The sequence below is a fragment of the Monodelphis domestica genome, chromosome X (assembly GCF_027887165.1).
Source record: "Monodelphis domestica isolate mMonDom1 chromosome X, mMonDom1.pri, whole genome shotgun sequence".
NCBI classification, from domain to species: domain Eukaryota; kingdom Metazoa; phylum Chordata; class Mammalia; order Didelphimorphia; family Didelphidae; genus Monodelphis; species Monodelphis domestica.
The window spans coordinates 57,259,141-57,273,205 of record NC_077235.1 but is presented as its reverse complement, the minus strand read 5'-3'; the positions used below and the strand labels follow the sequence as shown (position 1 = coordinate 57,273,205).

Here is a 14,065-nt window from a genome sequence, read left to right as displayed (position 1 = left end):
CTTTGCTTAGGGCGAGATTTTGTACCAACTCATCTTACTGTACCATCTTGGTAAATATCTGCTTCTAAAACCTAATCAATTTTGGCAATAAGCAACTTGGATTACACTTGAAAACTTGGCAATCCTTTGCCTTTCCTCCTAAATTCCCAAAGGGATAAGCTGTAAACAAAATGATGAATAGCCCTACTTCTTGATACTATCTTCTCCCTGGGTTTTTGTGGCTCTGATCTGTTAGACTTCTCCACTTCTATCTGTCTTTTCCTACTCAGTCTTCTCTGCAGGATCAACTGTGTTCTGTCCTCCATGTATGGATTTACCCCAGGGCTTCTTCCTAGCTTTTTTCTTCTCTCAATAGACTACTTTAGTTACAAGATCAATATAATAGACTTGAGGCTAGAAGAAACCAGAGAGAACATCTCAACTTGAGTTTGATTTGTGCAATTCTAATATTATATTGTCCTTTGCTATAAGAAGGAATGGTTTCTGAAGGGCAGATAGGTGATGCAGTAGATAGAGTGCTAGGCCTGAAATCAGGAAAATTCATTGTTCTAAGTTCAAATCTGGCATCAGAAACTTACTAGCTAAATGATCCAGGATTTAAGTTACTTAACATCAGTCCCCTCAGTTTCTTCTTCTGTAAAATGAGCTGGAGAAGGAAATGACAAACCACTCTATTATCTTTGCCAAAAAATCCCAGATGGGGCTGCAGAAATTTGAACATAACCAAAACAGCTGAACAACAAACAACAAAAGTACAACGTTTCATTGTGAAGATGAGGAAACTGACATTCAGAGATTTTAAGTTGCTTGCTCTAGGTCACTTAAGTATTGGAAGATACAAAATTTGAATCAAAATATTCTGACTAAATAGCTAGCACTCTTTGTACTATGCCACAATGCTTCTCTAAGTACCCCATCTTTTATATATTCAACTATCATCTCTATTACAGATAAAGCTGAAATCTATATATCCAGGCCTCATTTCTTACCTGAGCCCGAGCCTTCCAGCACCTCCAACTCCCTTCTGGGTATTACCAACTCTGAAACTCAACGTGCCCCAAACTGAACTTGTTATCATTCCCTCTAAACCAAATCTTTCTCCTAACTTCTCTAATTTCAACCATTCTACCAATCATTGACTGAGGTTTAAAACCTCTTTCCTCTACTTACATATCAGTGATGAAGTCTACTGACTGAAATCTCAAGATATTTGACTTCTACCTCTTTTCTCCATTTAATTAGATTTGATATGGTGCATATTTTAGAAAAATAAGTGAGATGGTATCTCATAACAAACAAACTGGTAAAGATGACAAAAGATGGAAACAATCAATATAGGAGAGGCTATGAAAAACTATGAACTGGTCTGTCTTAGAAAACAATTTGTGGTGTAGTTAGGTAGCTCAGTGGATTGGGAGCCAAGCCTAGAGATGGGAGGTCCCGGGTTCAAATTTGAGCTCAGACACTTTCCTAGTTCTGTGATCTTGGCAAAGTCACTTAACCACCACTGCATAGCCCTTATCACTCTTCTTCTAAGAACCAATATGCAGTACTGATTCTTAGAGAGAAAGTAGGGTTTTTTTAAAAAAAAAAACAATTTGGAATTATACCTAGAAATTACATAAAATCTTTATTTCTTTTGACCTAGAGATTTCCCTCTTAACCCCATGCCCCAATGAGGTAAAAAACAAGGTTTCATATATCACAAAATGTTTACAGTAGCACTCTTTGTGGTAGCAATGAACTGGAAATAAAGAAGATGCCCATTGAATAGGGAATGGCAAAACACAAACTGTGGCATATGAATGTAATACAATATTACAGTGCTATAAGAATATAAAAAATGTAAAGCATTCGGGATTGTGGGAAGACCTGCATGAACTGATACAAGTGAAGTAAACAGACCCAGGAAAACATATCTACCAGAATAATAAAAAAATATAAATAACAACAAAAAAGATTAGGCATCGTATAATTAAAATGACCAAGCTGGGGTCGGGGGCAGGGACCTGGGTAGTTCAGTGGGCAGAGAGCTGGGCCTAGAGATGGGAAGTCCTGGGTTCAGATCTGGTCTCAGATACGTCCTAGCTATGTGACCCTGGGCAAGTCACTTCACCCCCATTGCCTGGCCCTTCCTGCTCTTCTGCCTTGGAACCAAAACATAGCATTGATTCTAAAGCAGAAGATAAGGGTTTTGAAAATTAAAAAATAAAAATAAAATGACCAAGCTTGGACCTAGAGATGATTTGAAGAAATGTTCTTCCTTTCTTTGTAGAGATGAAGGTGTAGGGGTGTATATATGGTCTATGCTGTGAGATATTTCTATTGATTAATTTTTTTAACTCTTACCTTCAATCTTGGAGTCAATACTGTGTATTGGTTCCAAGGCCGAAGAGTGGTAAGGGCTAGGCAATGGGGGTCAAGTGACTTGGCTAGGGTCACACAGCTGGGAAGTGTCTGAGGCCAGATTTGAACCTAGGACCTCCATCTCTAGGCCTGGCTCTCAATCCACTGAGCCACCCAGCTGCTTCCCAATTATTTTTTAATATTACTGACCCCTTCCCCATTTTACCTTATTCTCATTATTTTCTTTTTACAAGGGATGATATGCCAGATAGGGGAGAAGGAACAGAAATAGGTTTCATTTCCTATTTTGTCTCCTACTAACTTTTTTTAGCATTTCAGTTTATTATAAAGAGATAATGCAACTTCTGGGTCAACATGGCTGCAGTGTAAAAGCAGGGCTCTTCCTTTCCTTATCACCTACTGATATAGACTACCTCAAAAGGTAAAAAAAAACAACCCAAATTCATATGAACAAAGGGACTCCACAGTAGGGTGCAGCATTGAAGATCCATGGGATGTGGGCATGTCCACACCATAAGGGGGTGAAATAGATTCCACCAAAACACAAGCTGATCAACTCTTCCCCACCCCATCTACTGAGCCAGAGTCAGAACCAGCACACGCTAGAATCAGCAAGTGAGCAATGGGCACCTCTAGGTCCTTGGCAGCTGACAAAGAACACCAAGGACCTACCCCTTAGAGCAGCTAGACTTGAGACCACAGCAGGCTGAAGAGCATGGACCTTGGGTGCAGAGGTAGCGCAAAGAAGGCTGGCAAGCAGTAGAAGCTGGGGAGACTCAAGAGGTGACCTCAGGCAAAAATCTCACTCCTTAGCTCTATATACAGAAAGCCTGCCTGCCTCACTCAGATTTCTGACTGGAAAGGGAAGGAAAAAATACAGTGATGGCAAAAAATGCCCAGGAAAAACAACTTCCAAAAACCAAGAAGAAGGCAATGACCCTGGCTAATTTTTATAGAGAAAAAATCCATACTTCAGAGGAAATAGCAAAAGGTGACAAAGAAGTAAATGCATCCAAACCTTCCAAAAACATGGAAATCGGTCACAAGCTCTTGAAGAATTTAAATCAGAGCTCATGAGAAAGATGGGAGAGTTTTGGCAAGAAACTTGGGAAATAGTTCAAAAAGAAAATAACAGTTTAAAAGCAGGAACTCCCGATTGGAGACAAAAATTAAACAGCTAGAAGATATGAAAAGCAGGATAGACCAAACCAAAAAGGAAAATAAAAAGATTATAGCCGAAAACTAGTCTTTAAAGACTATCATTGGGCAATTGGAAGCCAATGATCTTGCAAAACAGCAAGAATTAATAAGTCAAAGTCAAAAGACTGATAAAATAGAAGGAAATATGAAATATCTCATTGAGAAAATGAATGATTTGGAAAACAGATTGAGAAGAGACAACTTGAGAATCATTGGTCTACCTGAAAACCCAGAAATAAACAGAAATATGGACATCATACTACAAGAAATTTTCCAAGAAAACTGCCCTGATGTTCTTGAAGACAGGGGCAAAATAGACATTGAAAGAGTTCATAGAAGACCCTCTACACTAAATCCTCAAAAGATACCCCCCAGGAATGTAATTGCCAAATTCAAAAACTTCCAAGCTAAGGAGAAAATTTTACAAGATGCCAAAAAGAGACAATTCAGATATCAAGGAGCACCAATCAGGATTATACACGATCTGGTAGCTTCCACACTAAGGGACTGCAAGCCTTGGAATATGATATTCAGAAAGGCAAGAGAATTGGGTCTTCAACCAAAGATCACCTACTCATCAAAAGTAACTATATACTTCCAGGGGAAAGTATGGACATTCAACAAAATAGAAGATTTTCAAGTATTTGTAAAGAATAGACCAGAACTAAGCAGAAGGTTTGATATCCAAACACAAAAATCAAGAGAAACATGAAAAGGTAAATAAAAAAGAGAGGAGAAAGAAAAAAAATTGTTTTTATTTAAATTTTCTTCTTTAAGGTCTTCAATACGAACAAATTGTTTATATTAATACATGGAAAATGTTATTTGTAACTCTCAAAAATTATATTCACTATTATAGTAATTAGAAGAATCATTCATAGGTAGATATTGGGGTAATAAGTGGTCTAAGATGATAAATTAAAAAAAAAGGGCAAAAGGAAATAGAAGATGGCACCAAGAGAAACTTGAAGGAATAAGATAAATAGGATACTTTATGTCACACAAAGAGGCCTATGAGAAGGGGAGGGGAAGAATGCTATTATAAGAAGGAGAGGAAGAGAGTGCTAATAGGTAATACTTAAACCTTACTCTCAGTGGAATAAGTTCTGAGAGGGAAGAGCATCTAGATTCACTGGGGTCTTGAATTCTATCTAACTCTACAGGAAAAGTGAGAAGAGAAAACTAAGTGGGGAGAGTGGTGCAGGGAGCACAAAAAGGGAGGGAAAGAGAGGGGGGAACTTAATAAACCCTAAAAAAATAAAAAGGGAACAAAAAGGGAGGGGGTGGAAAGGGAAGTATAATAAGGGTGGGGATTAGGGGGACTGATTAAAAGCAAACCACAGGTTTAAAAGGATATAATGAAAGAAGAAAGGGAAGAACTAGGAGAGAATATAAAAATGTTGGGGAATACACAATTGGCAGTCATAACTCTAAATGTGAATGGAATGAATTCATTCATAAATAGAGACTGGTCAATTCTGCCTCAGGACAGATAGTAATAACAATAGTAATAATAAGATTAACAACATTTATGTAGTGTTTACTATGTACTAAGGCACTGTATTATGTACTTTATAATCATTATCTCAGTGAATCCTCACAACAATCCAGAGGCAGGTGCTATTATTGTCTCCATTTTACAGATGAGGAAACTGAGGTTAACTGATTAGAGTCAAACTAGTGTCTGAAGCTAGATTCTGACACCAGGGAGGGGAGTCTATATACCGCTCCACCACTAGCTGTTGTATTGAAGATACAAGAAGAGGAAACAGGCCCAAACTGGAGTAAGAGTTACTATGCTCTGTTGGACACATTGACCACCTTTCCCAAAGTAAATGTTCTTAAATAAAGAGAAATTACCAGGGAGTTGGAATGGTCTCTTCAGCCACATAGTCCTTTAAGAGTAGAACAGCCAAGTTTGTCTTTAAAGGCCTTGGACAAGGGCAGCTTTTCTGCCTCTGTAACTCAGAGATTATGGTCAGACACTATCTTTTGCCTAGGAAAACTGAGCTAATAAAATTTACCATCCAATTCCTGTACAGAGTAACAGCAATTGCTGATTAGGGACTAAAAACTTGTTGCAACAACATTTTAATTACATTTCGATGCAAGGCCATAAATTAATTTATCCAGAAAAAAAAATGCTGTACTGTGGTGGGTTACAAACCAGCTAATTAGCCCATCTAGAATTTGAAGGTGACCAAAGGACTCCCAATTTAATGTATAAAGAAAATAATGAAAAATGCCAGCAAATTACTTCAAGGAGATAAACATTTATTTAAAGTGAGAATCAATATGAAAACAGCTTTTGCATCAGAGCTTCTTCCTACACAATCACATGGTAGTCGAGGCCCTGTACTTTACAGTCCCTTTTTGAGCAGTGGGAAGAACAAAGAGCTGAGGGGGAGGTAGTGTTTAATATGCCCCTTCTAGGTGCTCAACTCTATGGGCTCAGCCTAGAAAGCACTAATCCACAAATGCAGTCATTTTTAGAGAAAGATTGCCTTTTCAGGCCCTGGCTTCTCCACTATGCACAAATCACATGCAATTACCCTTATTTTATATATTGAAACCAAGCTTTAAATAGTGAGATCTTTCCTTTCGCCTTTACAGTAAAGAGATTGATGCATACCTTTCAACAAATCATAGTTATCACTAAGAGAAGCTTGTAATTTTTTCCTCTAACAAAAGAAATGAAATGTTATCAGATCTAAGGCAGTTCTACCCTCTATACCCGATCTATCTACCTCTATCTACACCTCAGAAACCAAGTGGCCAAAGAAAGCAGTCTTCAGAGATTCTGAATACTATCAGATCCATTTCCACTCCTTAGAATGCAGCTCATGTACTCGGAAGCCGAGATGACAATGGTGCCTGCCCATATCAGAAACTTTGGAAAGGTTAATGAATTCTGGCATAAAATAATGCCTGAGCTCTAAACAACCTATAAACACAAAATCGAGGAAAACTATAGAAAGTGCCCATGTTTCTAGGAATGGATAAGCCCCAAACAATGAAAATACTAGAGACTTCTAAATTATTCTTTTAATACATTCAGTCGGGTATTATACCGCATATCAATATTTTTGATCACAGGTAATGACAGTTTGGGGATACTGAATGCAAAATGTAGTCAGTCTCAGCTCAAATGCATAGTGAAAATAAGTGGGACAGATAACAAGGAAATCAGCTTCCAGTCTGGTAAAGCAGACTTCTAATTAGTGGTCTTCTCCCCTTTTGTCATAAACCTGTCACCACATTCAAGTCGGTTGTCTAACCAGCCTACACAGAGCCAGAATGGGTACTTCAGTTTTCTGCAGTTTGCAAGTGAAGGACTCTGTAGAGCTAATTAGGAGGGGAAAGGGTGTAGACAGCAATGTCATTAGGTAAATCAGCTTGTAGAAGGCCAATTCGAAATGGGTTTACTTCATGTTGTGAATTTGACAAGATGAGAGAAGCAATGGAGGCTTAAGCATTGGACACCATATGGCGAAGTTGGTGGAGTGAGGCCAAGCCACAAGTGGTTTATGTAATGTCGACTTAATGACTGATAAAAAAATAAATGGAAAGAAATTCTCCTATTAGCTTAAAGCAAAGAAGGAAGGAAATGTGCAGTTAAGGATCAAAGCTTCAGTATCTAGTCATAATGAGTTACTATCCTTAACTCTAAAGGTACCTCTGAGTATCTTCACACAATACTCTTTAATTTGCCCCCAGATTGAAAGTATAACAGACTCTGTGTACATCATCATACCTACTAGCAGCCATGTGCCCACCTATGCTGGTGAGCATTTGTGACAGCCACGTGCCAGGTGTCAAGGTTCTATCTGAGGTGGCGTTTTATTTTTAGTCTTAAAAATTTTTATTTAATTAATTAATTTAGAATATTTTTTCATTGTTACATGATTCAAATTCTTTCTCTCCCCTCCTCCCACAGCTGATGCGCAATTCCACTGGGTTTTACATGTGTCATTGATCAAGACCTATTTCCATATTATTGATATTTGTACTAAGGTAATTGTTTATAGAGTCTACATCCCCAATCATATCCCCATGGACCCATGTGATCAAGCAGTTGTTTTCCTTCTCTGTTTTTACTCCCACAGTTCTTTCTCTGGATGTGGATAGAGTTCTTTCTCATAAGTCCCTCAGAAATGTCCTGGGTCATTGCATTGCTGTTAGTAGAGAAGTCCATTACATTTGATTGTGCCACATGTATCAATCTCTGTATACAATGTTCTGATTCTGCATCAATTCCTGGAGGTCGTTCCAGTTCCCATGGAATTCCTCCGGTTCATTATTCCTTTGATCACAATAGTATTCCATCACCAACAGATACCACAATTTGTTTAGCCATTCCCCAATTGAAGGGCATCCCCTCATTTTCCAATTTTTGGCCACCACAAAAAGTATGGCTATAAATATTATTGTACAAGTCTTTTCCCCTATTATCTCTTTGGGGTATAAACCCAGCATTAGTATGACTGTATCAAAGGGCAGACAGTCCTTTAAAGCCCTTTGGGCATAGTTCCAAATTGTGAGGTAGCATTTTGCTTAAAGAAGGGGCCCACAGTTCTGAATCCACCACTACAGTGAGACATATTTGTCAAAGGGGTCACTTTTTACCACTTCCTTCATATTTTCTTTGTAGACCCACTTTATTGTCCCGGGAGTCCTATGACTTAGGTAGAGCTCCCCAATGAGGACACTGAGACACTGATATACTAGGATATACCAAAGTACAGTGGCTAGAGTGCTTGACTTGGAAGTTTTCACCTCCCATCATCTCTAACTCCACTCTACTCCAGCTTCTTGCAGGGATAGCCATCCCTGTTGATCTCATTGTGATTCCCTGAAATCTATCCCAAGGGCTTTATTTCCATGATCCAGAATTCAACAATTCCTCTCTATGATTGTAATATCCTATTCCTTCCATCTTTTTCCGCTGCCTCATCATTTCTAAAACTACTCTCTGCCATGAACATAATCTCATGTCCCTCTGCTCCTCCAAACATCCTCAAGCCATCATCTCTACTCTGAAGTCATTTACTTTAACTTTCTATTGTTCTCAACTCAACTCTTGAGTCTCTTGTATCCATGTCCTCTTGACACCCATTCTTTTCTAAACTAGTAAATTGAGTTCTTTCCACTATCTGACTTCTCTGCTTCTACTTCCCCTGCTTCACTTCTGATTGGGTTCACAACAAATTGATATTCTTTTATTTCAACTGGATCCTTCATTGAAGCACATCAATCCTTGGCTTTTTGTCTGTCTGTCTCTCTCACTCTGCACACACACATACACACACATAACTGGACTTTTCTTTTCTCCTCAAGTTTTATACCACCCCTTTTCTCTCCTCTTACTGAACATTTATCAATCAGCTCACAAATATGTTTGAGTTAACTCCAGCACTGCCCTAGATGGCTACAAGAAGTATTATTATTATTTGTGGCAGGGAAGTGATAGAGTTCCATTGAGTGAGTCTCTGGGTACAAGAAGGGACTAAGTTTCGGCCAAGGGGAGTCAATGGCTAGTCCAGCAAGGCCAAAGCTTTGAGTTTTGCAAGGGGCAAATATAATGACTAACGTTCTGACAATAACAGCATGTTTATAGGAAGAAAAAGATAGGATTTAAGGTCACTTAGTCCTATTACTTACAATTGGAGTAACCTTGGAAATGTTGGTTACTCCTCTCTTTGCCTCAATTTTCTTCTCTGAAAATAAGAGAACTGGACCATCCAAGGGTTCTTAAGATCACTTTTGGCATCCTAATGAAGCCAAGGGATTCTTCAGAATAAGAGTTTTAAATGCAGAAGTTAAAATAAAGCATAATAAAAAGTAAATCAATTACAGTGAGGTACATTGAAAAAATCCTTTTTAAAAATGAGTTTACACACCCAGGTTAAGACCCCCTCCTTGAGATAAACTTTTAGGCTTTTCCTGGCTCTAAGACTAGGAGATGAATTGTTTTGGTTTATCCTCCTAGCACTGACACAATCCAGTGAGGGCAGGGGGCCCTCTTAAAGACTCAAATCAGATGCTATCTGCTACACAATGTGGATCCTGATCCTCTTCCTCTTTTTCTTTTTATATTTAAAAAAATTCTTTGTTATAAAGGATAACTTTGAAAGTAGGATAATGGAAACCAAAGCTTATTTTCATTTCTACTTTCACTAATTATCAGTTGCCCACCAATATCCCAAACTGATCAGTCTCTGGTTTGGGAAAGGGAGAGACAATGAATGTTTAAAAGGCAAGACTTAGAAGGAATTTAGTTAGACATATCCTTGAAAGGATTCTGCAGTTATCTGTGTCTTCTCAGTTGAGAGGGCACTGCCCCTATTTCCGGTCTTATTACATCTTATTAACTTGTCAGATCAAGTTCATAATGTCCCATCTCAGTACTCAGTCACCAAGAGATGAGGGTGAAGGGTGAGCATACAAGATTATGTCTTAGGGATGGAGATTTTAGCTAAAACCAGGAGAACAATGTTGCCAAAGGAGAAGGAAAAAAAACTCTAACTAACATACATAATGAAAATAATTCTATAATAAAAATTTTAATCCCATACTCTTGATTTGCAGTAAATTATTCTTATTGAGCAAACAAACTTGACATTGCAAATATATTTTCTTTCATAATCAAAATCTTTTACCACTGTAATGCAAATGGTACTGACTTGTGTGCTGAATTTATATACTCCTAATTAAAAAAATCCAATTACAAAGATTTCCCTTTTCAGTTCTTATTGGCTTTCCCAAGTTCTCTCAGCTCCAGTAATTTCCTTTTTGACATAGATATTGTGTAATGGTGCCCTAAGTTAATTTGGTTTCAATATTATACATTCATCATGAAAGCTGAGCACATTTAGAGTTCTATTTTGTTTTCAGCTTGCTACAATGCACTTGGTCCCTAATGTTACCTTTGTGCTTACTCTGGTAGACTGGGGACCACAAACGGAAGTGTTTGGATTTCTCTTTGCCTCAGTGGTATGATTGTTCACATTTTTACAGCTTTGTTTTCACCCTAAATCTTCTGCATATTTCTGAAGTTCCTAGAGAAGAGTAAACTCTTATATTAAGTTGGGGGTGGGGAAGACAACTTTTAAACCACAAAGCAGAAGGAAAAATAAATTTCAAAAGCTCTCTGTAGCATTTTCCCATCTATGAGCCATCTAATTCCAGAAGAATTAATTCAATCTTGCTGATAATTATTGCCCAATTTAAAGGTAACACTTAATTAGAGTAAAAAAAGCCTTGGTTTAGGTCATGTTAAAGGAATGCTGTATAATCCATGGATAGAGTTAATTCCAGCAGCCATAATGTCTATCAATTAATTAAAGTACATTTATTAAGCACCAACTATGTGCCAGGCACCATGCAAAGCACCAAGGAGATAAAAGGAAAAAATGACACACTTCTTGCTATTGAAGAACTTAGGTGATGTGGGTGGGCATAGAAAGGAGACTGAAATAGAGGTAAGATAGAGAAGATGTGGCAACTGACTGCATACATGGAGACAGGAGAGTAAGGAGACAAAGATGATTCCAGGGTTGGGAATCTGGATGTCTAGAAAGATGTTGATATCCTTGACAGAAAAAGGGATGTTCCAAAGAAGCTTTGGGTTAGGAGGAAAAGAGAATTTGGTTTTGAACCTGCTAAGTTTAAGATAGATATTAGATATCCAGTCTGAAATGTCTAATATGCAGTTGGTGATATGGAACTAAAGCTCAAGTGAGGACTGGGGGTCTGAATCTTGAATGAAGCCCATTAGTGTTCTATTATAGGACTCTCCACATTGGTGGACACCAATGTCCATCGCCTCCCTGGGGGACAGCATGGAGGTGGTAAGAGCCAGAGGGAAGAAAGCTCTAGATATAATTATAACCCAGTACTCCAGAGATGAACACTAAAAACATAGGAGGAAGGAAAAAAAGAGAGAGAAAGAAAAGGTTGGGAAGAGACAAAGGATGGGGGGAGGGAGAAAGACGGAGAGAGAGAAAGATTTGGGAAGCACCCACTGTAAATGGACAGGATGTGGATGAGCATACAGCAAAGAAAACTAAAGTGTGATCAAATGGGCAGGAGAACTAAAAGAGAGTAGAGTCACGAATACTCTGAGGAAAGAGTATTTGAGAAGAGAATGGACAACAAAAATCAAATGTTGCCGAGTTTAAAAAAAGGATGTGTTTTTAAACTACATTACTTGGAAAGGCTACAAGTGAAAAAAATCCCAACACTGATTTGTACACATAAATCATTAGTACGTATGAAAGTCAAATGAGTCAGAGAGACACTCCCACACCCCACATATAAGTAAAAATAACCAATTAGTAAGGAAGCAACAACCATCTAGCAACCCTAAACTGAGTGGCTGGTCTAAGTGAAGTACTCTGGTTGGTATTGGAGCTATTACTAAATGGAAAATTTGGAATGGGGTTTTCAGAGCTTTCCTTTCAGTAAAGTATCAGAGACCATAACTTTATATTGCCATGCAAATTACTCTTTAATGCAAGCATCCTTCATTTAAAAAAGATTTATAGTAGGATGAAAGGGGGTGGAGGAGGTCACATTTAAATTGCAGACTGAAATGCAAACTAGGTAAAGAACTGCTTGACATCTTTCCTAAGCTGGTACCAGCATGCAGGGGGAGCAAGAAAAGAACCTTAAGCATCAACCCTCCGTCTGTGCTTTCAGAATGGGCTATTAGCCTGTTATTCTATAATTTTAATGTTACTATTATACATTGGGTCAAGGTCCTACTTTTAGTTAATTTGAGGTTAAAGATTTGCATGACTGGATTTCCTAATTCAAAGTAAACAAGTATTGATTTTGTCTTTTTTTCAACGATGAAATAGTACTACTCAGCTTTTCTATGGAACCTTTCCCCAAATTTTAAATAATCATTGATTAGTTCATATAAACAGTACCCCATGATAGAATATTATGATTGAAATACTATAAGCAAAGATTATCTATCTAGATGTGAAGGGTACCCTACAGGTCTTTGAGTCCAAGTCCTCCCTGTAAAGAGAAGGAAACTGAGGACCAGGGAGTTGAACTACTTGTCCAAGGTCATTGTTCCTATGCTATAAAACTAGTCAGATAACCTCAGTTTATTTCTTATATTCACAGAATTTCAAACTGAAAGTTGAATGGCTTTTCTCTACTCCAGCAGAATAATGAGCACTAAACCCCAAATATAAAATCATTCATCCAAAAGTTTTCAATATATACAGGTAGAAGTCATCGACCTTGAGGAAAAATCAGTCCATATAAATCATTTTGAATCCTTCCTAGGCAAAACTGGGATTCAGATGTTCTTTCTCATAATGGGCCTTATCTCCCCTCGGGTACCCACATCATCTCAAATCCCATCTACTCTAAGATACCTTTTCTGGACTCAGCACACCCCATACCCTTCCCTAGCTGCAGTGCCTTTGGAGATGATCTCCCTATACACTCTGTATATGTCTTGTATCACAATGTGAGTTCCTTGAAGGCAGAGGTCATGTTTTATCCTTTCACTGTATGCCTGACATTTACCCTTATGCCCATCACATAGCAAGTATCTAATAAATGTTTGTTGGCTACCATCGCCCCAGAATCCTCTGATGGTAGTGGTTTCACTAAAGCCAAAACCCAATGCTGTTTCCATTCACCTCTAAAATCCTAGGTTCCCCAATGATCCAAAAAATCAATCCAACATGAATTTACTATCCTCTATATACCTACAAGGCATTGTGTTAAGCTTTCTTGATAATAAAACACAGTTTAAGACACAGTCCTTGTTTCCCAGAAACTTGTAGATAATTGGTAAAATAATGACATGAATACAACTATAACACAAGGCAATATAAACCAATGGTCTATGGGCATCATAGAAAATAAGGGCTGAAGGATTTCAGGATGATGAGACTGCTTTTAGGAGTTGTTCAGAGAATGCTTTGAAGGAAAAGTAGAATTTAAGCTGGGCCCTTATGGATGAAAAGGCTTTCTAGTGATTGGAGGAAAAGAGCATCTAAAAAAGAGGATAAAAGATCTCTCTTTTGAAAGTACTGAAGTGATGACTAGATTGACCATATACTAGGGATATTATCAAGGGAATTCATGCTTTGGCTACAGGTTCTCTTTCTAATTATACTTCCTCTATGACCCATGAGATGATAAGGTTAGGAGGGGACCAATTTATCATCTGCCTGTATTAGAATGTGAGATGTCCCATCTTGTTTAAGCTTGTTTGGGGAGACATTATAGAGGTTGGGTGCAAAGAAGACTAAGAGCATCTAGATGGCACAGTGGATAGAGTTCTTGGCCTGTATCCAGGAAAACTCATCTTCCTGAGTTCAAATCTGGCCTCAGACACTTCCTAGCTGTGTGACTGACTCTGGGAAAGCCACTTCACCCTGCTTGCCTCAGTTTGATCCTCTATAAAATGAAGTGGAGGAGGAAATAACAAACCATTCCAGTATCTTTGCTAAGAAAACTCCAAATG

General features: G+C 38.2%; 1 protein-coding gene across 6 annotated transcripts in view; it reads right to left on the bottom strand.

Annotated features, from left to right (window-relative positions):
• The window catches only part of TENM1 (teneurin transmembrane protein 1), an 864,097-nt gene that overhangs the window by 694,595 nt on the left and 155,437 nt on the right, over nucleotides 1–14,065 (bottom strand). The window lies entirely within an intron of this gene.